General features: G+C 45.7%; 1 pseudogene; it reads left to right on the top strand.

The window, feature by feature from the left end:
* Positions 1-15569: 15569 nt before the first annotated feature.
* LOC140389377 (muscarinic acetylcholine receptor M2-like) lies at positions 15570-16931 on the top strand (annotated as a pseudogene).
* Positions 16932-27492: the final 10561 nt, after the last annotated feature.

Here is a 27492-nt window from a genome sequence, read left to right as displayed (position 1 = left end):
AAAACGGCAGGGGATGGGCACAATGGAAATGTGGAGCTTGTTCAAGGAACAGCTACTGCGTGTCCTTGATAAGTATGTACCTGTCAGGCAGGGAGGAAGTGGTCACGCAAGGGAACCATGGTTTACTAAAGCAGTTGAAACACATGTCAAGAGGAAGAAGGAGGCATATTTAAAGATGAGACATGAAGCTTCAGTTAGGGCGCTCGAGAGTTACAAGTTAGCTAGGAAGGACCTAAAGAGAGAGCTAAGAAGAGCCAGGAGGGGACATGAGAAGTCTTTGGCAGGTAGAATCAAGGATAACCCAAAAGCGTCCTATAGATATGTCAGGAATAAACGAATGACGAGGGTAAGAGTAGGGCCAGTCAAGGAAAGTAGTGGGAAGTTGTGCTTGGAGTCCGAGGAGATACGAGAGATGCTAAATGAATATTTTTCGTCAGTATTCACACAGGAAAAAGACAATGTTGTCGAGGAGAATACTGAGATTTAGGCTACTAGACTAGAAGGGATTGAGATTCATGAGGAGGTGTTAGCAATTCTGGAAACTGTGAAAATAGATAAGTCACCTGGGCCGGATGGGATTTATCCTAGGATTCTCTGGGAAGCTCGGGAGGAGATTGCTGACGTTTGGTCTTTAAGTCATCTTTGTCTACAGGAATAGTGCCAGAAGACTGGAAGATAGCAAATGTTGTCCCCTTGTTAAGGGGAGTAGAGACAACCCAGGTAACTATAGACCAGTGAGCCTTACTTCTGTTGTGGGCAACATTTTGGAAATGTTTATAAGAGATAGGATGTATAATCATCTGGAAAGGAATAATTTGATTAGAGATAGTCAACGGTTTTGTGAAGGGTAGGTCGTGCCTCACAAACCTTATTGAGTTCTTTGAGAAGGTGACCAAACAGGTGGATGAGGGTAAAGCAGTTGATGTGGTGTATATGGATTTCAGTAAAGCATTTAATAAGGTTCCCCATGGTAGGCTATTGCAGAAAATTTGGAGGCATGGGATTCATGGTGATTTAGCAGTTTGGATCAGAAATTGGCTGGCTGGAAGAAGACAACGGGTATTGGTTGATGTGAAATGTTCAGACTGGAGTCCAGTTACTAGTGGTGTACCACAGGGATCTGTTTTCGGGCCACTGCTGTTTGTCATTTCTATAAATGACCTGGAGGAGGGCGTAGAAGGATATGTGAGTAAATTTGCTGATGACACTAAAGTAGGTGGAGTTGTGGACAGTGTGGATGGATGTTACAAGTTACAGAGGGACATAGATCAGCTGCAGCGCTGGGCTGAGAGGTGGCAAATGGAGTTTAATACAGAAAAGAGTGAGGTGATTCATTTTGGAAGGAATAACAGCAAGACAGAGTACTGGGCTAATGGTAAGATTCTTGGCAGTGTGGATGAGCAGAGAGAACTCGGTGTCCATGTACATAGATCCCTGAAAGTTGCCACCCAGGTTGAGAGGGTTGTTAAGAAGGCGTACGGTGTGTTAGCTTTTATTGGTAGAGGGATTGGGTTTCGGATCCATGAGGTCATGTTGCACCTGTACAAAACTCTGGTGCATCCGCATTTGGAGTATTGCGTGCAATTCTGGTTGCCGCATTATATGAAGTATGTGGAAGCATTGGAAAGTGTGCAGAGGAGATTTACCAGAATGTTGCCTGGTATGGAGGGAAGATCTTATGAGGAAAGGCTGAGGGACTTGAGGCTGTTTTCGTTAGAAAGACGAAGGTTAAGAGGCGACTTAATTGAGGCATACAAGATGATCAGAGGATTTGATAGGGTGGGCAGTGAGAGCCTTCTTCCTCGGATGGTGATGTCTAGCACGAGGGGACATAGCTTTAAATTGAGGGGAGATCGATATAAGACAGATGTCAGAGGTAGGTTCTTTACTTCAGAGTGTAGCAAGGGCATGGAATGCCCTGCCTGCAACAGTAGTGGAGTCGCCAACACTAAGGGCATTCAAATGGTCATTGGGTAGACATATGGACGCTAGTGTTGATGGGCTTTAGAGTGGTTTCACAAGTCGGCACAGCATCGAAGGGCCGAAGGGCCTGTACTGCGCTCTAATGTTCTATGTTCTAATATTCTCTGTTCTATGTTCTAACTACCACCTGGAAGGCCACTGACAGTTTCCCGCGCATGCACAGTGGAGAGAGTCTCTTCCGCCTCCGCCATGGTGGAGACCGTTACGGAGGCGGAAGGGAAAGAGTGCCCCCACGGCACAGGCCCGCCCGCGATTGCGGGCCAGGCCACTGTGGGGGCACCCCCCCCGGGGCCAGATCACCCCGCGCCCCCCCCCAGGACCCCGGAGCCCGCCCACACCGCCTTGTCCCGCCGGTAAATAGCTACTTTAATTTATGCCGGCGGGACAGGCAATTTCTCGGCGGGACTTCGGCCCATCCGGGCTGGAGAATCGAGCGGGGGGGCCCGCCAACCGGCGCGGCCCGATTCCCGCCCCCGCCCAATCTCCAGTACCGGAGACTTCGGCATCCAGCGGGGGCGGGAATCACGGCGGCCAACGGCCATTCTCCAACCCGCTGGGGGGGGGGGGGGGGGGGTCGGAGAATGACGCCCATGATGTTTCAAAGGTGTAAGGCATGAAAGTGTTGATGTTCAGAGAACCTTGGGTGTGGGTGTCCAAAGAACATAAAGACATAGGATGCAGGTGCAGCAAACAATTAGAAAGGAAAAGTGCATGTTGGCCTTAATTGCAATGTGACCGGAGTACCATAACAAAGCGTGAGTAATGTTACCATTGTTTCGGGTTTTGGTGAGATCACATCTATAATACTATGTGGAGTTTGTCTTCACATGTAAGGAAGTTTTTACGTGCATTGGACCTGGTACAGTGAATATTCACTGACTTGGTCTCTGGCATGAGGCGATTTTCCTAATATGGGAGGCTGAGTAATTTGAGTTATATTGCCTGGAGCTCAGAAGAATTAGAGGTGATCTCATAGAAACATACAACATTGTGCACGCGCTTGCTCGACTAAATGATAAGTGATTCTTTTTCCCCTGGTCGAGGAAACTAAAACGCGTGAACACAGTCTCGGGTCCAATGGACTGATTATTTCGACTGAGCTGAGGATAAAAGTCTTCACTCAATTGGTTGCGACTCTTGGGAATTTTCTATCTCATTAGTCTGTGGATGCTCCATCACTGAGTACATTTAAAACTGGGCCAAATAGATTTTTGGTCTTCAAGGAATAAAGGGATATTGACAAAAGCCTTAAATATTAATTTTTCTTTTACTTTTATGCGGGATATGTGCATGGCTGAGTAGGGCAGCAGTTATTGCAGATTTCTACTCCCCCTTGAGAAGGTGCTGATCTGCTGCTTTTAATGGTGCTTTCCCTGTGCTGTATGTACAGTGACACCTCTGTTCAGGTGGGCATTCCAGGATTTTGACCCAGCGACAGTGCAGGAATGAAGAAGCCTTGATGAGTTCCTGTAGCGCTTCTTGTAGATGCTAATCACTGTTCCAACTGGTCGGCGGTAGTGGAGGGAGTGGATGTTTGTGGAAGGGATGTCAAATAAGTAGACAGCTGTGTACTGAATGGTGCGCAGTTTCTTGAGTGTTGTTGGAGCGACACTCATCCATACATTCCTGACCTGTGCCATGTGGATGGTGGGCAGCCTCTGCGGAGTCAGGAGTGAGCTCCTCGCTGCAGGATTCCTCACCTATTTGAAACCAAGATCAATCACTTTTCAGCACACCTTTCTATTCTCAATACTCTCATGCAATTACCTTGTTTCACTTTAAAAAAAATATATATTTTATTCAAATTTTTCGGCCAAACAAAACAATACAAAGGTTTTCCTTTTTGCAACAATAAAACAATATAAATAACAGTGACCGTTTTAACAAATAAATAAATAATATATAAACTAAATGGCAACTGCCATAACAAAAATAATAACTCTCCAAAAATAAAATCAAACAATCCAATATACATAACCTAGTACAAATATCTATACAAAAACACCCCTGAGGACCCACCAGAGCCCTCCCCCACCCCCCCCACCCCTCCTCCCCCCTGGGCTGCTGCTGTTACCTTCCCATTTCCTTTATCGTTCTGCGAGGTAGCCAATGAACGGTTGCCTGTTTCTCCGACATATATATATATTCCCTGTATATATCCGACACCCTACCATCCCCCACCCATGTCCCTGAGATCACTCTATCCTGAATCTCCTGCGTCGGGAGCTGCGGGAATTCCCTCACCTGATGCCTCGCAAAAGCCCTCAGTTGCATGTACCGAAATGCATTCCCTTGGGGCAACCCATATTTTTCCATCAGCGCTCCCAGACTCGCAAACGTCCCGTCTACGAACAGATCTCTCAGTTGCACAACCCCAGCTCTCTGCCATGCTCTAAATTCCCCATCTATTCTTCCTGGGACAAACCTATGATTATTTCTTATCGGGGACCGCACCGAGGCTCCCGTCATTCCCCTATGTCGTCTCTACTGCCCCAAAATTTTTGGCGTTGCCACCACCACTGAACTCGTGGTGTATTTCTTCGGGGAGAACGGCAACGGCGCCGTCACCAGTGCTTGTAGGCTGGTTCCTTTGCAGGACGCCATCTCCAATCTCTTCCACGCCGCTCCCTCCCCTTCTCCCATCCACTTACACACCATTGAGATATTGGCGGCCCCGTAGTATTCACTTAGGCTCGGTAGTGCCAGCCCCCCCTATCCCTGCTACGCTGCAAGAACCCTCTCCTCACTCTCGGGGTCTTCCCGGCCCACACAAAACTCATGACACTTTTCTCAATTTTCTTGAAAAAAGCCTTCGTGACCATCACCGGAAGGCACTGAAACATAAAAAGGAATCTTGGGAAGACTACCATTTTGACCGCCTGCACCCTACCCACCAGTGACAGGGGCACCATGTCCCACCTCTTAAAATCGTCCTCCACCTGTTCCACCAATCTTGTTAAATTAAGCCTATGTAAGGTTCCCCAACTCCTCGCTATCTGAATCCCTAAGTACCGGAAATCTCTTGTTACCTTCCTCAGCGGTAAGTCATCTATTCCCCTGCTCTGCTCCCCCGGATGCACCACAAACAACTCACTTTCCCCATATTCAATTTGTACCCCGAAAATTCCCCAAATTCCCTGAGTGTCTGCATTATCTCAAGCATCCCCTCCACTGGGTCCACAACATACAGCAATAAATCATCTGCATACAAAGAAACCCGGTGTTCTTCTCCTCGCCTGAGTACTCCCCTCCACATCCTGGAGCCCCTCAGTGCTATGGCCAGGGGCCCAATCGCCAATGCAAACAGTAACGGAGACAGGGGACACCCCTGCCTCGTCCCTCTATGAAGACGGAAGTAGTCAGACCTCTGCCTGTTTGTGACCACACTCGCCACCGGGGCCCGACACAGCAGCTGTACCCATCCAATAAACCCTTCTCCAAAACCAAATCTCCTCAGCACCTCCCACAGATAATCCCACTCCACTCTGTCGAATGTTTTCTCGGCATCCATCGCCACCACTATCTCCACCTCCCCCTCTGGTGGGGGCATCATCATTACCCCTAGCAACCTCCGTATGTTCGTGTTCAGCTGTCTCCCCTTAACGAACCCAGTTTGATCCTCGTGGACCACCCCCGGGACACAGTCCTCTATCCTCGTCGCCATCACCTTGGCCAGGAGCTTAGCATCTACATTTAAAAGGGAAATGGGCCTGTAGGACCCACACTGCAGCGGGTCTTTTTCCTTCTTCAAAAGGAGCGATATCGTCGCCTCCGACATAGTCGGGGGCAACTGCCCCCTTTCCCTGGCCTCATTAAAGGTTCTCGTCAAAAGCGGGGCCAGTAGGTCCATATATTTCCTATAAAATTCCACCGGGAATCCGTCCGGTCCCGGGGCCTTCCCCGCCTGCATGCTCCCAATCCCTTTTACCACCTCCTCCATCTCAATCTGTGCTCCCAGTCCTGCCCTCGCCTGCTCCTCCACCTTTGGGAATTCCAGCTGATCCAGGAAACACATCATTCCCTCCTTCCCTTCCAGGGGCTGAGCCTTATAGAACCTCTCATAGAATGCCTTGAACACCCCGTTCACTCTCTCCGCTCCCCATTCCATCTCTCCCTCCTCATCTCTCACCCCACCTATCTCCCTCGCTGCTCCCCTCTTTCTCAATTGGTGGGGCAGTAGCCGACTCGCCTTCTCTCCATACTCATACTGTACACCCTGTGCCCTCCTCCACTGTGCCTCTGCCTTACCCGTGGTCAGCAGGTCAAATTCCACATGTAACCGTTGTCTTTCCCTGTACAGTCCCTCCTCCGGTGCCTCCGCATATTGCCTGTCCACCCTCAAAAGTTCTTTCAACAATCGCTCCCTTTCTTTACCCTCTTGCTTCCCTTTATGTGCCCTTATGGATATCAGTTCCCCCCCTTGTTTCACTTTAATGGCTTTGAAGCTATTTTCCTCAAACAGTCTGGTGTTAGTGAGTGACACATTTTAACCAGCCTAAGAATTGGCTCCTCATTTCCCCATTGTTCCTTTTTGTAACGCCCTTGTCTTTGTGACCTCTAGTCCCATTCAGAATGTTAACAACCTCAGTTTGGTTCCCTCGGCCCACCTCCTTTCCAAGAAGCAAAGATCCCAATCAGTGCAATGTTACCCGTCAATCTCTGAGATCTAAAATCCCTCAGTTCTGGTAGCATCCAAATAAATATTGGGAAGAACAAATACATGCACCGCACTCTTTAACCACCATCTACATTCATCTTTTAGACAACTATCTGAGATCAAACAAGATATTCCCACCTTTGATGTTATATTTGACCCCGAGGAGAACTTCCTAACACACATTTCTGGAGAATCACTAAGACTACCTACGTTAAATCAAGTGACCACACCTCTGCTCAGCTCACCTAATGCTGAAATATAACTGAATAAAATGCTGCACATTTTTAATTGTGTACTGTCTCGCATAAGTTTCCATATCAATAACTGAAAGAATGCAACTCCCTTCTCCTTTCGATATTGGAGCACACAACAGAAGAGCTGTCACTCAGAACCTTATGATCTCTCAAGGAAATTGCAATCTGGATGAAACTCATGCTTTGGAACATGCTATCCAGGAATGGAGGCACAGGTTGTAACAGACCGCTTTGGCTTGAAGTCACAGGTCCATTAAACATCTCTCGACCAAAAATATAACAACAAAAGAAAAGAAAAGGCATTTAAGGTAATAAACAGCGAATAATCAGGAAGGACCCTGATCGTGTGCTATTGTTTGTCCAGTGCCACCCAACTGTATTCATTGCTCACTTCATAGTGGTTGTTGATAGAAGTTGCGAGGCAATTTTAGGTGGTACATGGAGTCAAACACGTTGCTGTGGGACACCTGTCACAAGTAGGCCAGAGCAGGTAAGCACATTCGTGTATCAAATCTTTTGGCAAAAAAAACCCGATGGGTTTATGGTGAGTGTCACTGAGACCAGCTCTTAGTTTTACAATTATTGAATGAATTTGAATTCCATCCGTTGCCATGGAAGGTTTTGGACCCGTGACCCCAGAGCATTATACTGGACCTACTGGATTACTGCCCCAGTGGCATTACCACTACATTGCCGCCACTCAAATGATTCAAGGCTATTTTGCTCAGCCACGTGTGGTGTTAGAGAGCTCCATCTTCTGAGCAACTGAAGAATTTACCCCTGCTCTCCTGACTGGATTACTTGCATCTTTCCAGCATTTGTGCCTCACAGTTCTTGATTTCCCCACAAGGGTGAACACTTCTCCAACAAATTCAGAGAATGAAGGAGTGAAGGGCAGCACGGTAGCATTGTGGATAGCACAATTGCTTCACAGCTCCAGGGTCCCAGGTTCGATTCCGGCTTGGGTCACTGTCTATGCGGAGTCTGCACATCCTCCCCGTGTGTGCGTGGGTTTCCTCCGGGTGCTCCGGTTTCCTCCCACAGTCCAAAGATGTGCAGGTTAGGTGGATTGGCCATGATAAATTGCCCTTAGTGTCCAAAATTGCCCTTAGTGTTGGGTGGGGTTACTGGGCTATGGGAATAGGGTGGAGGTGTTGACCTTGGGTAGGGTGCTCTTTCCAAGAGCCGGTGCAGACTGGATGGGCCGAATGGCCTCCTTCTGCACTGTAAGTTCTATGATTCTATGAAAATGAGAGCTCCAAACTACTAATTGGCTTCTTGTACAATAGTTCCAAAGGTGGCAACTGCACCATCATCTGCCAGTCCTCTGACATCTAGAACTGACCATGTCCTGTAAAAACAGATCCAAGGGTGAGGATAAGAAAGTTTAGTTAACTAGATCGATGGGAAATGATCGCTCTCCTTCCCGCATAGAACAGATGGCTGAGTGGAGGTTTTCATGATGTAATCCTAACCCTGAGGAACAGACTAGATTTGGAAAAAATGTTCCACTTGGTGGCAAAATAAATCTCAAGAAGGTGCAGATGTAAGGTAACTTGCAAAAGAAACAAGAAAGTCATGAGGATGATTTCTACATGCAGCGTGTGTTCGGGATCTGGAATACACCAGAATGTGTGGTCGGCAGGAACAATGGAGGTAATTAGATTACTATCTACAAATGATGTTTATGCAGACTATGGGGAGAAAGCTGGGGGCGGGTACAAGGTGAATTGCTCCTTCAGTGAAACAGCACAGTTACAGTGGGCTGAATGGTCTTTCATGTGTTGTACCCATGGATGCATCTGTCCATGAGATTGTTGTTGAGAGTGACAACCACATTTTGATTGAAAACTCGCCACTGGGCAAGATGTGTGCAGCTCCATTAACTCAAAACATTCACAGAAAAAAGAGCCCCGGTGACGGCACTCTATCTACCACCTTACATTTTTGCTCCCTTTATTACTGGCAGCGGTACCATTTACAATGTATGTTGAAGTAACACAACAAACCTTCTTTGACAGCACCTTCCAAAACGCCAGCCTCTATCAACTTGAAGCAAGGGCCTGGGGGTGGAATCGCCAAAACACACCAACCCTCATACAATTCCAGCTCGGGACTAGTTTGCTGTCCCTTCATTGCCTATGTACAGAAAAATCTGGAATTCGCTTTCTCACAGTAGGTTGGCAACACTACACCACTGGGACTGTAGTGGCGCAAGGAGATAGATGCCACCAACTTTCAGAAGCTATTAATGATGGGTGAAAATGCTGCCCTCCCTGTGATGCAAACATCCCATGAAAGATGTAAAAATATATACAATCTGAAGACTTGTATTAATCTGAAGGGTCCTGCTAATTTGAGAGATGTCATTAGCTCGGAGAGGGAAGTTCACACTTTATTTTTTTAGTTTAGAGGGCCAAATTACATTTTTCCAAATATGGGGCAATTTAGCGTGGCCAAACCTACACAGACAAGGACAGAATGTGCAAACTCCACAGAGGCAGTGACCCGGGGGCGGGATCGTAGCAGGTTCGTCAGCGCCCTAGGTAGCAGTGCTAACCACTGCGCCACCCTGTCGTCCGGGAAGTTTGAAATGTCATTGTGCAATGGACATAACAGAGTGACGTTTCACTGAAACAGTCTGAGATCGAGACACGGACCTGATGGTGTTTGAAAGATCAATACCATCGGTGGGTGTGCACTCCAAATGTTCTTTAGGTAGATAAAGTGATCAACGTTGTTCAGTATTTTGGGTTTTCCAATTAAACACCAAAATTAAATTGATTCAACAGGGAGTTAGTTCACTGTCGTCACCTGCTTGTTTTTTTAAAGAATATGTTGATGATGCAACCTCGATACCCCCGGTGGAGATGCCACATGGTATAAATAAAAAGCTCTGTGAATGGATCACCTCAGAGTTTCATTCAGAGACGTTGGCTGCAGCAGGAAGGGACACAGAATTATGGAAACATTTCACAGTATCAGTCAGATATACAACATATTTCTTGCCGTCATTGGTGTCCCAGGTAAGTTACCGTGATCATTGAAATTCGCTAAATCTGTTCGTGTGAGCTGGTCTCTGGTTACAATCTGTGACGTGCTAATCTCATCCCCTACGTAAGACAGACGCCCTGTCAGGGATAATCCTTGGTTTATTTAGATCTCTTTATTTACATCTGCAGTTTAACTCCATCAACTCAGCTGAGAATAAATGTGTCTTCTTGTATCACTGAAAATATAAAACGCCTGGGTGTGAAATGTATGGACATTGGTCTGTTTCCATGTGGAATGCATTAGCAGAAATAGTTGTCACTTATTTATTGGCGGATAAGAAATATGAAAACACTGTTACTGTACTCAAGTCCTCTGTATAACTCACTCCTACGCTGAGTGTAGTTCCTGGAACATTTGAGTTGTTTTCGGGCTAATTAATCCCTGATATCGTCCTGCGTTTTGGTATCTCGTGAGTGGTCACTTTTGTCACCTGTCTACTTAAGGGTCAGAATATTGCATTGTGGTTATTGAATTACTCCCTTCTGCAACTGATATTGGTTGACAGAGAAGGAATTATCTTTAATTCGGAATCACGACACACAGATCCTGCACCGAATTCTTCCCTTAGCTCAATGAGATGTTTATGATTGACTTGTGCAGGGCTTTGTTGAGACCCAATCTGGAGTATTGTGTAAAATATTGGTCTCTTTATTTAATGAACAACATAAATGCGTTTGCAACATTTCCGACATTGCTTACCAGAGTAATATCAGGAATGGGCGGGTTGTCTAAGAGGGAAGGTTGGAGAGGTTAGGTTTGTATAGGTGTCTCGGGTTTCCTCTCCACCAGAATTTATTGGTGAGGGTCTTCCCAGAAGTCCGCGGGTCGAACTTCCTGTTCCCGCCTTAAACACTAAATTTTTTTTAAAAACAGCAAAGAGGGACCGAAAACGGGACCAGGTAAGTGTTTACCGCTGAAATTGACTAGCCTGCTCCTGTGAAGGTCTCCCAGAAATCACTAACGCACCGCTCCCGCTGAAATCGACTGGCCTGCTCCTGCAAAGACAAGTGTTTTTAAAGGAGAAACTTACCTCCCAGAAATCACTTGCGCACTGCTCCCGCTGAAATTGACTAACCTGCTCCGCTCCCGCTGAAATCAACTGGCCTGCTCCTGCAAAGACAAGTGTTTTTAAAGGAGAAACTTACCTCCCAGAAATCACTTGCGCACTGCTCCCGCTGAAATTGACTAACCTGCTCCGCTCCTGCTGAAATCGAAGATAGATACCAGGCAAATTCCGAGCTAGGTGCAAGAATGGTCCCAGTTCCCTTCAAGGAATCCGCAGAGGCTGTTGTGATCTAAACAAAGGCATGCTCACAAACATGTGAATTTTGAATTATTTCAAAATTCAATCCTGTGGAGCCATCAGGAGCAGGAATGCTCTCTAGAATCTCCATTACTTCGAATTGCCGCCTGTAAACACACATTATTGCTCTATTTTTACAATACTGGTGTGCTTTAATTCTTCCTTGCAGAAGAAATGATATCAAAGAGAACAGCTCGGAAAGAGGCAATGACCACCGTGCTATGGATTCTCCCTTTCTGTTCCCAGTTTGAATTTGCACATATCCAAGGAAATCTCCAGGTGTCATCCACGCGTGTAGGTAAAGCATTCTCATAGAAAGTATGCCACGAAATCCAAAACCCGACGTGTCTAGATTTAAACCCAGGCTCTAAAGTTGAGAATTATTGTTCAGCACATTGCATCAACCTCTAAACTCTGGCAATCTCTCGCTCGAAGGCCAGGAATGCTGAATGAATTGAGATTTCAAATTCTGGGTTTGCTGTATTTTTGTTACTTAAGGCTATCAAGGAAAGGCGGGATAATGAAATTGAGGCACAGATCAGACATGAACTAATTGCATGTTGAAACAAGCTTCAGGGGCTGAATGACCTACGTCTGTTTGTTGAATGTGCTAGGATATGGTGTCCATAACGGAAACTGGGACACAGGCGGTGAGAAGGCAGGAAACGTGACAGCTACAGGAAATAATCTGATTGAGATTTTCCAAAACTCAATAAAAATGAGCGAAGGACGATTACATTGGTTAGATAACACACAAACCATTGCAAAGTTAAATTGGGACTCTGGAATGTTGAAGGCAAAGTAGATTGCAAAATGACTGATCAGTGGCAGTCATTGACATGCCATTTGTTTCAGTGACTTATCCGTTATTCAGGAATGATGGTGACGTCGCCATTTTGCTAAGTTGTCAAAAGACTGAGTGGAAACATGGTATTAGTCAAAGTTGCATTGAAATGTACATGAGATAATTGGTAGCAAGATTTTTTTTTGGAATGAAAAATAAATATGCAAGCAATGACGGTAATGCAGACCAGAACCGGACAGGGTGGAAAGAAACAACAGGTCGATCTTGAGGTTTCATGAAAAGTCTTCTTCATAAAGTCATAGCGTTTTACAGTACCTAAGCGGACCCTTCGGCCCATCTTTGCACTAGCCATTAAGCACCTATCTAGTGTAATCTTATTTTACAGCACCAGATCCGTGGTGTTTCAACTGTTCATCTAAATGCTTCTTAAATGTATACCACTCAGGCAGCGGGTTCGTGATCCCCAGTCCCTTCTGGATGAAAACGTATTTTCCTCAAATTCCTCACTTTGAGTCTCGGATCCCTTATCTTAAAGTTATGCTACATGGTTGTTGTTCCCTCTAATAGGAGGAAGGGTCTTTTCCTATCTACGCTATCTATGTCCTTCATAATTTTGTACACCTCAATAATGTCCCCCCCACCCCTTCAGCCGCTTATTGTCCAAGGAAACAACCACAGTCCAAAAAAGCCTCTCATCATAGCTGAAATGATCAGAGCAATCTTTCTGGCTGTATAACAGCTTGGTATGGATCCTGCTCTGCCCAAGACCGCAGGAATTACAAACGGTCGTGAATATAGCCCAACACATCATGCAAACCAGCCTCCCATCTACCAACTCTGTCGACAATTCCCGCTGCCTGGGCAAGGCAGCCAGCATAATTAAGGACCCCACGTGCCCCGGACATACTCTCTTCCACCTTCTTCCGTCAGGAAAAAGATACCAAAGTTTAAGGTCACGTACCAACCGACTCAAGAACAGATTCTTCCCTGCTACCATCCGATTTTTGAATGGACCTACCTCGTATTAAGTTGATATTTTCTCTACACCTTGCTATAACTGTAACATTATATTCAGCAGTCTCTCCTTCCTTCCCTATGTACGGTATACATTGTTTGTACAGCATGCAAGAAACAATACTTTTCACTGTGTACTAATACATGTGACAATAATTAATCAAATCAATTCAAATCAAAAAACGATCCAGCGCAGGCAATATCCTCATGAATCTTCTCTGCAGCGTCAGTAGAGCAATCCGAGAGTGGCGATCAGAACAGTACTCTAACTGCGGTTTGAGGAGCATTTTATACAGCTCCACCAGAGCCTTCGTGCTCGTTTCTTCTGTGCATCGGCTAATAAATGCACGTTCCATATGCCTTCTAACCACTTCATCTACCTATTCTGCCGCCTTCTGGGATCGATGCACCCGAAGGTCCCTCTGGCCCTTTGTAGTTCTGATCGCCCTCCCGTTCGTTGTGTATTCCTTTGCCTTGTTATTCCTCCAGAAATGACATTACCATGATTTCCCCCTGTCCGGCTTGCAATATCCTAATTAGCTATTCGTACAATAACCTTTCTGTCCTGCACTGGCAAGAATATACCTTCACTTCAGCCACTGGGGTTTTGAGGATGGGGTGTGGGTTGCGCAGGAAATTAGACAAGAGAAAGCCTGACACGGATGTTGTGAATTCTGAATGAACACAATTGCGAAGAGCAAATGATAAATTGATGATGACATATCTGCTTTAAACGTCAGAAAATATTTTTAAACAAATGCAATTCTTAATAACAATTGAACATTTTGATAGCGTATATTGGGAAATGCATTCTCCCGGCGTGGGACGTTACTGGACAACAGCGGAATTTGAAGATGGAGCCACATCATAGCTTTGCTGTTTATCCAACCTCTGATGAGATAACTTCCCTGTCTCCATGGCCCTAATGATCGTGCCCACTGCCAGGCCTTAAGGATTGATGCCCTTCAAATTAAAATACACGAGATGCATGTGGAAACCTAACAAGTGCCAACTTTTGTGAGCGGGTCTTTGCGATTCGAAAGAGGAGCGAAACTAATTTCCATCACGCAGTCTTTACTTGACATAGTTAGTGGCCCAGTCTTACCTATACCTGATTTCTATAATGCAGGTTAGCATTTATGTTGGCATTGTGAAAGCCAGTGTGAAATGAACGGGTTGTTGATATTACAATCTCCATAAAACCTAAGGCAACAATCTCCATAAAACCTAAGGCAGCTTTTCTATCAATGTTTTAGTTTATTGCATTTTTCCGTTTATTTTCCTGTGTGCAATTAATTCCAAAAGCATTGACACATGTGGAAGCAATCGCATTAACTTACCCTCCAGGAGTGTTTTCATCCAGTGAACATAATTTAAAACGTGGTTCGACAATATATTGCACCATGTAGTGAGTCTATGTTTTGAGTTCTAGCATTTGGTTTGCCCTCTTTCTCAGCCTTTAGCTCTTTCTCTATGTTTCATTCTGCTTCATCTCTGAAATGAAATGAAAATCACTTATTGTCACAAGTAGGCTTCAATGAAGTTACTGTGAAAAGCCCCTAGTCGCCACATTCCGGCGCCTGTTCGGGGAGGCTGTCGGGGAAGTTCCCTTTTCCTTCACTCCTTTTTCTTGAGTTTCTCTCTTATCCTGTCTTCCCCTCTCATGCACCTCCCTCCGTTATCTTTCATTCCTTTCCCAATATATCGCCGTTTCTTTCCAATCAATTATATCGGCAGACTCTTAATTAAAACGTAGAGGCATGATCAATATTTTAATTTTTAAATTTTTCATAAGTCAGTTAACAGGCGTGAGTCAGCTATTTAAATATTCAACACACGGCGTGGAGTATTTTGACGTCACAAGTTCCAGTGAAGATTATTGATATTTTAAACCTTCTGATGTATTTCTCCGTTCGCCTTCAAATATCAGCATCAGAAAATTATCGTCAGATTTTTGTTCACCACAATTCTCATAAAATGTGCAAACTATATCACTAGAAATTAGAAGCTAAATTTGGTGTTCTCCAGACTCTATTAATATAACCCCATAACCTTTTACTTTCAAATGCATGACATCGACATAAAGTGACTAAAACTCAGAATACTGTCTCCTTCCCAGACATGAATCCCGAAAGTGGAAGTCCTCAGTGGCGTTGCACCGAGCAATACTGCGTAAATTAATCTAAAACACTGGTAGAGATGTTTCCAATGCTGCTCATCATCATCATTATTCATTTCGAACCAAGTCGTTAACAATGAATTCAGAACTGATTGCACAGCACTCGATCTATGGGAGATTCATATTAAAACAGAATCCCTCTTGACAAACATATTGACGTTCCTCTGAGCAGATAGCGTTTTATGTTTTTGCTGGTAGAACTTCACTTAGACACTAGTTGTATTTTGTATTTTAACTTCAACACATCGTAAAGCAGCTGCCTAATCATTTTTATTTTCTGTATTCCTGCCTCGCCAGTGCTCATGACACATGAGAGGGGAATGATGGCAAACGCATCACAGCTAAATCAATCTCGCAGCAACGTAACCGACTTGTTTGATCCTGGAACAGCAAATTTTTACAAAGTGGTCGAAATGGCCTTCACTGTGACTGCAGCAGGATCTTTAAGCTTGGCTACAATTATTGGAAACATTTTGGTCATCGTTTCTATCAAAGTAAACAGACATTTACAAACTATTAACAATTACTTTCTTTTAAGCCTGGCCTGTGCTGATTTGATTGTTGGTGTGTTCTCCATGAATCTATTCACCATTTACACTGTCATTGGTTACTGGCCATTGGGCCCAGTGGTATGTGACTTGTGGCTTGCTCTAGATTATGTTGTCACTAATACGTCAGCCTTGAGCCTCGTAATCATCAGCTTTGACCGCTACTTCTGCGTGACAAAGCCCCTCAGCTACCCCGTGAGAAGAACAGGGAAAGTGGCAGGATTAATGATCGCAGCTACTTGAGTGGTACCGTTTGTCATCTGGGCTCCTCCCATTATCCTCTGGCAGTTCATCTTAGGGGAGCGGACAGTTGGTGAGGGTGAATGCTATGTACAGTTCCTCTCAAATCCACCTATCATTTTCAGCACTACTCTGGTCACCTTCTATCTCCCTGTGCTCATCATGATTATTCTGTCTGTGAAAATATCTCGTGCCAGCAAGAGTCGAATAATTGAAAATAAACTTGAGCCCACATCAAGCAAGGTCAAAATTTCACACTTTCTAATAAAGGGCAAGGTAATGGAGCAGAATAATGAGAACTTATCTGGTGCACCTGATGGTTTGTCACGCGTAAACCTACAAAATGTCAAAATACCTGGAGAAATCATAACTGAGAATTGCGGCCAAGAGAAGAAGGAACCCTCGAATGAGTCAACGTCTCCAAGTGAGGTCCCATCAATCCGTCTGAGGATGGAAAATCTCGAACTCTCTTGCATAAATATAATTAGCAAAATAAAAAACGGTGACGACTCCGGCAGAGGAATAGAACCAAGTGCCGCCAACAAGGACGGGAATGGCGGAGCGATCAGAGCAGAAACTATGATCATTAGGATGAACACGACCACTCCTGAGAAAAGGAAGAGAGCGACATCCCGAGAGAAGAAGGTGACTAGGACCGTCCTGGCTATTTGCCTGGTATTTATCATCACCCTAAGCCCATACTTTATCATGGTGCTCATCTACACCGTTTGTTCAAGCTGTGTCCCCTACATAGCCTGGACTATTGGATACTGGCTCTGTTACGTCAACAGTACATTCAACCCAGCCTGCTACGCACTGTGTAATCCAACCTTCAAGAAAACCTTCAAGTGCGTTCTCATGTGTCAGTATGAGAACATTAGCACAATTCGATAAACCTAGCTACAAATAGAATATTATGAACACTTTATACCTTCTGATGATGGTGTCTCTGATAATGTTCATATGATATATATATAACTAATATTTTTGTTGTGTCAATTAAGGGTCAGTTCTATAGGGTGTGGATATAGAGATTTTAGAGAGAAGGACATTGGGAATGTAGCTGGGCAAGAAATCCAGAGCAGCTAAAGCTATTTCTGTTTTGATTTATGGGGGCGGGTGTCACTGGCAAGACCTACATTTATTTCCCATGCGCAATTGCTCTTGAGAAGGTGGCAGTGAGATACCTTCTTGTTCTGCTGCAGTCCGTGCTGTCTATGACCACCAACAGTGCTGTTGGGGAGGGAATTCCAGGAATCTAACCCAGTGACAGTGAGGGAACAGCAATACATTCCCAAGTCCGGATGGTGAGTGACCTTGTGGGGGACTTCCAGATCATGGTGTTATTAGGTATTGACTGCCCATGTCATTCGAGGTGGTAGTTGTCGTGGCTTTGGAGGCTGCTGTCCCAGCAAGCTTGGTGAGTTCCTTCAGTGCATCTAGCCGATGGTAGACACGGCTGCCACTGTTCATCGTTGGTGGAGGAAGTGAGTAGTTGGTAGGAGATAGCAATGAAACAGGCTGTTCCGTCCTTGACAGTCAACGATGGTGATGCCTCTCTGGAGAAATTTGTTGAAATCGCTCCCCGGCACGTGGTGCGTTTTGAATTCAGTTCGTTAAATGTGGGGATATAAGGATGGTCTCTTTGATCACACTGAACTCTCCAATGATGGAAAAACCCATTTGCTTGTCCTTTCGGGAAGGATATTGTCATCTGGCGTTACACGTAAGATATCTATTACCGGTAATAGTGCAAATATATTTGAATTGTATCTGATGCATTTAAAACGTCTATGATAGATGAAGGATGTGCTGATTATTAGAATGGAGTTATGAGTGATTAGGAAGATGAATCTACTCAAAATTAAACCTCATGGAGCAAAGCGTTCACATGTTTAGTGTGAAATGTTCACGTTAACAACATTACTCAGTATAAATCGACTAATTAAGCCGCTGCTGTGTAATACAAGGGTGGGGTAGGGAACGGGTCCGATTAGTTTAGATGACCAGGATGTGGATTGCATTAATGCAAATAGCACACGATTCCAATACGCATCCTGCTGAGGCAGACTCCGAGCCTGTCTCCCCAAACAATTCAGAGTAAACAAGAATGACGGCATTTTACTGTGATTCTGCGATGAGGAGCTCGGAACCTGACTTGGGTCAGAGTATTGAATAATAATCCAATTGCTTAAAATCAAACAATTCACACCATGCTTGTTGGGTCGATAGCCTCTGACACCATTTGTGCTATTTTTTCCGAGTAGATTAGATGCTAACGCATTCATTACTTTTTAAAACTTTGCTAAACAATTTGAAGACAATTAATAATTTCTATTTCAAACTGCGGACTGGTTCTCCTGCTCTTGAAATAATTCACAGGCATGTGGCCCAGACTGACACCAATGCGACAAAGAGGTTCCCCTTGTCAATTTCTCATCTTTCTCAGCATTAGGTTGTGCCCACAAGTTAATTCAATCATAACAGACTCGTATTCAAAGTATCGTATCACATCTTTGGCTTTGTCTATATCTATGTTTTGGGAACCCACCTCTGCATTCACCTGAGGAAGGAGCAGTGCTCCGAAAGCATTGAGATTCGAATCAAACCTGTTGGAATTTAACCTGGTGTTGTAAGACTTCTTACTGTGGTCACCCCAGTCCAACGCTTGCATCTCCACATCATAGCGACCATCGACACGGCAAACTGCCGGCTCAAAGTGGATAAGATCTCCAAGAAGATCGCCCATATAGACACTGACATTACATTTCCACAAAGATGCATGAAAGCAGCCAAAATCCCGAAAGAGCTACAGATCACAAATCCACACAATTCGACCTACAAAACAGACTATGCTGAGAGACTCTGCCGTGGCACCTCTCTCACACTCCTCAACCACCTCATACACCAGCTCTACAGCAGACGCCTGAACCTGGAAACCACGATAGAGTCCATATTCTTAACTTGCGCTCAGGACACAGTAGAAAACAATACAGGGAAATCTATTGTCAACTTGTTGGACTATGCCCTTCACCAGAAAAATCGAAGTTCTTAGCAGAGGGCTCAATTTCTGCATCATCATCAAAATGGACCCCATCAGCCTCGCAGTAGTCACGGAGGAATTCAGCAGGCGAATGAGGCTCTGGGAGTTCTTCCACAGACCCCAAGATGCCGTCAGCAAACCCAATGAGACAATCAATGAACCGGAACAGCAGACCAAGAGACCTGCAGTGCGGCAACGAAAGAAAAAAGAGTCGAATTCGACCCCTCCGGAAGGCCGCCGCCCTAGACTCAACATGTATGCACAAGCCGTCTGGACTCTTGACTAGTACAGAAGAGTTAAATAAGATGTACATTGAAGTCAGACAGTTGTACAGCACCTGAAATGTAAAGAACCTCCACAGACAACTAAATAGAAGCAAAGGAAATACCAGAAACTGATCGTAAATTCGCAATGTCAACAGAAACTCACTTTCTCAACCCAGAGTTGAAGGTATATCTATAACATTTGGCCATTTTCAGGAGTTTCATTACACCTTTGAAAGTAATGCATGTAAATGCATCATGCACATCGTCTGGGCGTAACGGAAAGAAGCCGCACCGCTGTCAAGTTGCTAAACTCTGAGGAGAACGATCGACAGCAGCATCAGTTTCTCCTCAACCATTTGGCCCGCCAGAGGTGCTGGACATGGAAAAGCAGCTGGAAGGAGGGGTGACCACTAAAACAGGGTCTACAGGCAGATGCTCAGCTGACCCAACATATGAGAGCATCAGTGGTTCACGAAACACACGCCTACGGCTGGTCGCAGCTGGTACCTGTGTGCTCCTGAAACAAGACTTGGTGGACCAGCTTTGCACACATTGCTTGTCTCTGGAGAGAGAATGTTCTCATGGTCTGTGTCGCTTATATCGATTGGAGTTCTCTCCTCATCTGCAAGAAGAGAACTCAACGAGTTGTGAATACTCTTAATGGCTTGTGTGTTGTGGAAGTAAGGACAATATTTCTGGAGGGCGACAATGAACGGACAATATACACAGTGTGAATGTTGGAGATTTAGGTGGAATGAGGGTTAACCAGAGTGTAGGAGAATGCCGAACTCAACAGACTTGACACTAGGCATTGCTATGTCGCTCACATTTCCCAACATTCTGTAATTTCAGCTTTTTTATTTATTGCAGCATTTATTGCGCTTCCATTGTCGCCCTGAAACAGTCCCAGACATCCATCTCAGAAGACACTTAAGAGTCGACCACACAGCAAATGTGCTCCAGAGACACTTGGAGGTCTGACCAGTTTATTAAATAGATGGGCTTTTAGAATGACGGGCAATGATTCAATGGTCATCATTAGGGTATTAATTCGTGATTTGTTATTTATTTCAAATTTCACTGTCTGCTGTGGTGTGATGCAAGCCCTGCTCCCGAGAGCATTACTCTGTGTCTCTCCATGACTAGCCTCCAGATATTAGCACTACACCAGCGTCGCCCCATGTCAGTCAGCTGAGGGTGGTTGATTTCTTCACAATAGCACATACGTCACGGTAAGAAAGATAATACCCTGCTGCTGATTACCTCGTCATTTCCGTTTACATCTGCTCGGTTGGAGAAGCCGTCCTCTCAGCCCCGTCCCCCTCCCCTCGTCACCCACCAACCCCAAGTAGAGGTCTCTCTGCGAGACGTCAGGTACCGCAGCAAGACGCCCATGTGAGTGGCTAAACTCCAGGACTTCCCAGATCTCCTCTCTATTCCTGTGGTTGCGGCAGCCTGAAAAAATGTAGTGCTGCCGATAGGCCACGTTTTAATTAGTTAGGAATCCTTTCCCGGGCAGAATGCGTGTAAACTCTTCATCCCTCCCTAGTTGCTCAGGGAGCCTGGGGAATGGAGATATTAAAGTTGCTCTCCGAATGACCCAAAAGAATGGTCCCGCCATTCCTTAGGGGCTAAAGTGGAGAGATTCTGTCCATGTTTTCAGGTCGATGGCCTTTCATCATGTATAATGATGAGGAGGCGTTGACTTAAGAACTCTGCTTTTCTCGCCGACTGATGCTCCATAACCACCGGGATATGAATACCATTGCTTCGAAATGCCCGTTTTCCATCAGCTCACAATGATGGCATCTCTATGACATTCTTCAAATTTCCTAAGTGAAAGGCACCGCCCGGAGAACCAATTTCCTCCGTCTGGAGTTTCATTGCAATTGGAAGTATTTTTTGCAGCTAACAGCTGCTAATTTTAAAAGGGCTTCATAAATGACTACGTATTTCCAAACATTATGGGCATATATCAAGGCAGCCCGCTATTCTGCTTCATCCCCTCTCAGCCTGTGTATCACCATACTAAATACCCTTCTGTATCTACTCACTGCTGCTGGGTGAGTGAATTATCTGGTCTGACACAGGTGTTCTATCATTATATGTATCAAAAAATTGTCGAAATACTAAATCGTTTTTTAGCCTAGGTGTAACATTCCCCAGTTAGCTAACTGGGGCAACAACACAACTACAACTTTCATTTCGCTCGCACGCAAAGAAGAGCAAAACGCCCAAAGGTGTTATTTTTAGGAGAGATCATCAAACAAATACTCATTACCTGGCAGGTGTCGACGTGGAGTCGCACTTTGCCGGCGGGATTATCAACTGCCGCTGAAGTCGATGGATGATTGAATGTCTGGTCGCATTTTCCAAGAAACACACCCCTCTCCCAACAGTGTTCAGGAAGATAAGGTTACCTGATGCTAGCAGGAGGTCTAGGTCTTAAATGGAAAACAGCCATGTGGGATTAAGGAAGACATTCGCAACCAATGATAAGGATAAGGAGGTCCACTGAACCAGGGGTATTTTACACCCTGTAGACTCGAGGACTCCAGATGGAGACAGAGAAGATAATTTTAACAAGGTACCATGAATCGTGTCCACGAAGTCATGGGCTAATCATGAACCAACCGACCTTATGTAATGCCAAATTTCATTGGATATGTGACTAATGTATAGAATCTATAATCAATATAATTGGACAAGTTCCAGCCGTAATGGGCTGTGTAGATGTTTTAAAAATGGATAAGAATGGATGTTTTTCCTTTGTTCGGTGGACAGAGGCACTGGCTGAACAGGCACCATCTCCCCGCCGGCATAATAAACCATTTGATGCAAGGACCAGCCCTGCGCGTTGAGTGATTCCTTCGAGTGTCTCTCCCGTGTTCTGTGCCAGGGTTTAGAACGTTCAAAGTCTATTATGAAGCGCACCTGACCTATAATTTTTATGTTGCGCTTGGCTAGGATGAGCACAAGAGCCTTCACTTCAGGTGTGATTCATCAGATTTCCTCGGCACTTTTATCAAAACAAAGTTTATTATAAGAATGTGGGTAACATATATAAAACAAGAATTTGTTACCCATTACAACTATGCAAAAAACACACAACAGCTATAGTAATCTATGTATATAACTCTTAATGAACCCCCCTTCGTAGCTGTCCTAATTCAACACAAAATCCATTAAAACTAACTAAAGGGCGTGGCCCAGCACGCTGTAATTTCACTTGAATGGGACTGGTCCTTTCCCTGAGATTCTGATCCAGTTTCCTTCTGGAAAGCAACTCTATCTTTAAAGCTACCAAAGCAGTTTGCCACACCCAATGTGCTTTCATTTCACTGGAACAGCTTTAAAATGAAAACAGAGAACACAGGGAAACCTGCTGCAGTCCAAACCAACGAACCGAAAATGAAGTCAAACCAGGAAGCCCCTCTCAACTGACAGCCACAGCCGAACTCCACCCACAAATGACATCACTGAAGCCGTGCGACAAGCCTTGTGCTCAAACAAAATCTTTCTTAAAGTGATACTCCCATGACACTCGCTAACAGTTTGGTGCCGTGGCTCGGATTCCTCAGTCGACTGATATCATCAGGGACCCAGGTGAGCATATTTCCGCATTATAAGGATAAACTGATCCCGGAGCCCGGATGGTATTCGGTGGCTGACGAATTCCGAACCTGTTAACAGGGTCTGGTCAGCAGTGAAATGGTGGTGGGTAGTTCGCTCAGGGACGTAGGCATTGTCGAACATTGTCTGAAAGTGCTTGAGACCGAGTTCAAAAAAGGATAGGTGGGGTTACCATCTTACAGGGATAGGATGGAAGGCGTTGGCTTAAGTAGGGCGCTCTTTCCAACGGCCGGTGCAGACCCGATGGGCCAAATTGCCTCCTTCTGCGCTGTAAATTCTATGATTCTATGACAGGACAGACGAAATTACCAACGCTCAGGGACCTAGTTCCGAGCGCCCCATCGTGTCGGAGGGGGACGCCCCACTGCCCTATGACCCAGAATTGCCAATCAAAGCGGACCCTATGAAGGTTGAATACATCCATGCGTCCCACGCACAACCGTACGAACGGGGAGTAAACCCCAGCGGCACAGGCACGACCGGCTCAGTTGCGAATAACATATGTCTCCATGTCCCTGGGCGAGAATATAACTTTACTGGACGAACTACCCATGTTCGAGCCCCGCTGTAATAATGCAGCTTTTCGGCAGAAACGTAAAGTATGCAAGTCTGCCATAACCTCCATAATGTTGTGGGGCTGAGTAGGATGAAAATTCTCGAGAACTATTGGTCATAATTGGAGACTACCCACCACGATGCAACCTGGTGTGCGGAACTGGCCACAAACGCCCCAAAAACAGGCGCCGTTTCGAGAAGCCGATAAAACCGTCACGCTAGGTCATGTTCCTGTAAACTGGAACGCTATTGTAGGGGTAATCCAGAATAAAGGGGAAGGAGCCCGGGAATATCGGAATAGGAAATTGGAAGCTTTCCTCGTGCATAGCGACATGCCCAATGCCGATCGACAGATGCATCGAGACGGACTGAGCCCTGTGCACCAGGCAATTTTAAAAACATGCCTGGTCCCTTTTAATAATTATGATGACTTATAATTTTCGCAGTCGATAGCCAGCAGAAGTCCAAGGTAGCCACCAATGCCCCAAGCACCTTCAGCGATCCTGGCATCGCCGCTGCAAAAACAGAGGGAGCATGTTATAAGTGTCAGAAGCCGGGTTATCACCGCGCTGAGTGCAGAGCGCTAAAACAGGACACAGAAAGAGGTGTAAACATTGCAATTAAATGGGACAAGAGGCGAGAGACTGCTGGGCGAAGACGCGGGGGGGGGGGGGGGGGACAGGAAGGAAAGGACCCTCAGAAGTCACGACGAAAGGACCGCGACCGCGATGCGAATCATGTTGATGTTAACAAAATGGATCGCCAGCAGTTGCTCGACATCATTCAACAATTATCCCGAGATAGACGCCAATGAATAGCGTCGGCCCCCGGAAAAGGTCCCGATCCCCGTATGTGGGTTAATGCATCGTTCGGGGGCCGGCGATGTGATATGCTTATTAATACGGGGCTTCCTTAACTAATTTGGGCTATCCTTAACTACGGAGGATGCGGGGGCTATCCTCAACTAACTTCGACATTTTCGACACTACTTCACCGTGATTGGACTAGGTGGGAAGTGAATTACTGCTTATAAAAGCGAACCTGTATTATTGGAACTAGATGAAATAATGTTGCCCCTTCAGTTCTGGGGCATGTTCTCACCCTGAAGGATCTGTCCTGGGAATGAATAGACACCCTCGGTGAACTAGGGGTGTTAATTGATGCCCGAGACAGATAGCTAATATGGGCAGCTGTTATGGGTCCGGGTTTACAGAACCCAAAGTGTTTCATGGAGTTCAACCGACCCACAACTTTTAATAGATTGTGGTGTGGAAAGCACACGGCGTACTCTCCAGGTGTGATGCAGCAGAAATAGACAAGTGGTTTTTAAAACAAAACAATGTTTATTCTATGAACTCAAGTTAACCTTTTAAAAACAAACATTGAATATCTTAACACCCATTATTTCCAAGATAACCCCAAAAGACTACAACACTAAATAATCCTTCAAACTGTTCCTTTAAACATCCAAAAGACTTCAAACCTTCATAAATAGGAGCAATTTAGGTTACATTCAATATATTTATAGTCTTTGGATTGCAGAAATCAACAGACCAGCTCTGTGTTTCTTCATGCAGCTCACAGCAAAACACATAGACACTCCCAGCTGCGTTCTCAAACTGAAACTCAAAAAGCAGAAGTGAGCTCAGCTCCCCTCACCCTCTGACATCACTTCAGTAATATGACCAGCTCCATTTCTTAAAGGTACATTGCTTAAACATCCATTTCTTAATGGTACTCTCACATGACACTGCAAAAAAAGGCACACAAAGACTGGAATAGACGGGAAATGGGTATCTACGCGGAACGTTGCCATGATAGGCAGCATGAGCGGAGACTCCCAGACCCGAGACTGGTCAAACGACTGGACATTGGGAAAGCTATGCTGGTCCATTCCCAAAGTATGGGCAAATAGCAAACAGGACTGTGGTCTTATCCAAACGACCGCAGAAAAGAACTTAGGGCCAATGCACGCACCACACCAAAAATATCCCATTAAACAGGAGGCCCTGCTTCTCCGAAGGGATAGTGCAAGAGGTATTCCAACAGGGCAGCCTGCAACCAATGATGTCGGTCACTAACTCACCGATGCGGCTGATCCAGAAACCAGACGGGAGCTACCATATAACCATTGACTATCCTGCTTTAAGCAACGTGACCTCGAGAGAACACCCTCTAGTTGATCTATGTTCACTTCAAAGGGAAAACAGTATACCTGGACCCGTTTACCGCAGGGATTCCATAACAGACCCAATATAGTAATGAGTAGGGCCCTAGAGACATGCGAACACGCCCCGGTCAACAGCACCATTTTACAATAGGTCGATGATCACCTAAAAGCTTCGGAAACTGACCGGGAGCATTTGGGAGTTCTGGTTAGCGAACTGGAGAGGGCGAGTTTCAAGGTTAACCCGAGAAATGATCAAATTGGACAAACTATCGTGCGATACCTAAGGCATGACATAAGCATGTTCGTCCCCACAGATTGCAACACCGCCATCGCCGACATGCCCCGACCCACAACAGTGCGGGGAATACGGCGAGAAATGGGTTTGTTTAACGAGTGCAGAAACTTTATTCCTCAGTTTGCTACTCTGACAGAACCAATGGAACGCTTAGTAAAATGGGGAAAACCAGGATCGAAAGAGGTGGACTGGGGACCGGAACAAGAAATCACATACGGCTGCTTGAAGCCCAGACCTAAATCTACCAGACATGTCAAAACCCTTCCACATATTCTATGACCTAGATGGAGGTTTGTACAGTGCAGGGGTCACCCAGGAAAGGCGGAAGGGCTCATGAGGCCGGTAGCTTACTGTACCACTCGAGAGTTCCCAGTTGTTAAAGGACTGCATGGATGCATTCCCACACTGGACTAAGCAGCCTGGGCAGTACGGGTCCGCGAGTCTGTCACTATGTCAAGCTTGTTAGTCCTACACACCAAGCACGCATCATGGAACTGTTGAACACCGGCAGGCTGAAAACTGTCCGATGCTCGACGGGCCACATGGGAGGCGGTACTCCTCCCCCGGGATAAGTCCATCGGCATCATCAGGAAAACAGGCCTTAACTTTGTGGAAGGATTAATCGATGAGGGGGAAGCACACCAATGTCAGACTAAAATAGGTGAAGAGATAGAGGGAACAATAGCCGATGAGCTTATCACCAACCCTGATTTGACCTTTTATGTAGATGGTCCCAGGCGATGTGCCAATGGGCATTATCGCCTGGGATGGGAGCTGGAAAACCAGGAGGGTGACACCATCCTACAGGGGGGATTGGAGGGGTCCGTCTCAGCCCAGGTAGCCGAACCTATAGCCGGAGCTGAAGCCCTGAAGTTAGCAGACGGACAGAGTGCGAACATTTGTACCGATAGGAGACACGCCTTTGGGGTCGTGCACAATTATAAGACCGTCTGGAGTCGACGAGGGTATGTTACTTCGGGAGGGGGTCACATCAAGCACGAGAACATTGTCCGAGGATGCCGCCATGCGCCCGGCTGCAGTAGCCGTGATAAAGATTGAAGCATACCAGAAAGTTGAGAATGAAGAACAGCAGGGGAACATATGACTGACTTGGCAGCCCGAATGGCTGCTGGAACCACAGTGCCACAGACCCTCCGAGTGGCAGCGACAGGGCTTGAGGGATCAAATATCGCTCAGGTACAGAGGGGAGCCAGTGTAGAGGAGCATTCCCAATGGGAACAGAGAGGAACGCAGAAGGGGGCGGGGGGAGGGCGTATGGAGGAATGGATCCCCGCTTGTTGCCCGTCCTCAATCCAGACTGAATTAGTCAAACTATACCATAAACCGGACCACACAGGACGCAATGGGATGCTGAGTCGTATCCTCTGAGACTGGTGGTGGCCCGGGGTCAGTTGCAAAACATTGTCAACGATGTATTATTTGCGCGCAACACAACCCCGGGAAACCCATAAAGGACAAGACGGCCCACCAGC

The sequence above is a fragment of the Scyliorhinus torazame genome, chromosome 14 (assembly GCF_047496885.1).
Source record: "Scyliorhinus torazame isolate Kashiwa2021f chromosome 14, sScyTor2.1, whole genome shotgun sequence".
Classification (NCBI taxonomy): Eukaryota; Metazoa; Chordata; class Chondrichthyes; order Carcharhiniformes; family Scyliorhinidae; genus Scyliorhinus; species Scyliorhinus torazame.
Note: the sequence above shows the minus strand (reverse complement) of the source record. Positions and strands in the feature narration are given on the sequence as shown.